General features: G+C 49.8%; 1 non-coding gene across 1 annotated transcript; it reads right to left on the bottom strand.

Moving 5' to 3' along the window:
* On the bottom strand, positions 1 to 72 carry TRNAC-GCA (transfer RNA cysteine (anticodon GCA)). The gene has a single exon. It is a non-coding gene; the product is annotated as a tRNA-Cys (tRNA).
* Between the last annotated feature and the right edge of the window lie 1383 nt (positions 73 to 1455).

The following is a 1455-nucleotide window of genomic DNA, read 5'->3' as shown; positions in this document are numbered from 1 at the left end:
AGGGGGCACCTGGATTTGAACCAGGGACCTCTTGATCTGCAGTCAAATGCTCTACCCCTGAGCTATACCCCCTGATGAAAGTATAAGCCTAAGCAAGACCTTTTAACTGTGCAGTCATGCCCAACATTCCTATAAAATTTTACCACAGATGCTCATTCCAGCTGGGCCTCCTCAAAGCTGCCAAACCTCCCTAACTGCAATTTTATCTCCCTGATGCAAAACAAGTGACAGTTCCTCTTCCTGTAGCAGCTTCCTTGTACTTTCAGGAAGAGGACTGACACTGGCATTTAGAGCTGGAAGGGCCTTCAGAGTCACTCATCTGTGCCCTTCACAGTGCACGTTTGACAACAGAGATTCAACATTAATGTTCTTCCCAGGCACACACTCCTTATTGACAGATTCAATCTACTCTTTCTGACTTTGGGTTCAGGACCCTGTTACTAAAAGAGACTCTCTTATCTTCTCTTGTCCTTGTCTTCTATTGGCTCAAAATGGTAAAGACTTCATAGACAGCCATATGAATAGATTTACACACATCCAAGACCATGGAGGGGGCTAGAATATGGACTTAGAAGAGCAGGAATGTGCTACATGGGAAGCACTTTCTGCAAGGAAAAGCTACTGGGGAACTCCAAGATTTAAACTTGTGCATGAACTGGACCCCTGGAGCCAGTCCTCACACTCCATGCCCCAGCCCCAGGGATCAGCCAGAGCAGATGGCGGGCACCAGAATTTAAACCACGGACCATGGCAAGCTGCTTGTCCTCTGACTATGCTGTAGTTCAGTGGCTCCTTATTTTGGAGGGGCATAGGATACAGAGAGCTGAGGCTTAGGGAATGGAACTGGCAGGAGAGGGGGGCATTCCAGAGGACGAGTGAGTACAGGAGGAACTGGGCTGGAGGAGAGCAGACCTGGCCAGGCACTAGGAGTGCAGATGCTACCTCTGCAGGTGGCATACAGGGGCAATCCCGCTGAGGGCAGGCTGGGTTCACTCCCAGGCATCTGGCTTGGGGATTTGGAGAGTTAGCAGTGCCAATCACTGACACAGCACTTAGGAGGAAGAGGAGGAGGGGGAGGGGACAAGGGGAAAGGAGAGGAGGAGAGGGAGGAGGGGAAGAGAGAAGTAGAGGAGAGGGAAAGAATAGAGAAAAGGAAGAGGAGGGAGAGAAAGAGGGGGGGAAGGAGAGGAGAGGGAAGAAGTAAGAGGAAAGGGAGAAGACAGAGGAGGGAGGAGGAGGAGGAGTTTGAGTGTGGACTTCCTGAGTGTGACTTTTCTGCAAGAACTATGGAGTGAGAAGAAGAGGGTTTTGTTTTACATAGGCAGAGGAAAGAGTGGCCAGCCAGGCAGGAGGACGAGGGGGAAGGAGCAGTGTCCTGAAAGCAAAGGGAGGAGAAGAGAGTTCTACGAAGGGGGAGGAAGGGGACAATAATAATTTTAAAAAAATAATAATAAT

Source organism: Pongo abelii, chromosome 6 (assembly GCF_028885655.2).
Source record: "Pongo abelii isolate AG06213 chromosome 6, NHGRI_mPonAbe1-v2.0_pri, whole genome shotgun sequence".
Classification (NCBI taxonomy): Eukaryota; Metazoa; Chordata; class Mammalia; order Primates; family Hominidae; genus Pongo; species Pongo abelii.
The sequence above is the reverse complement of the archived record's forward strand: the minus strand, read 5'-3'. Positions and strand labels throughout refer to the sequence as shown.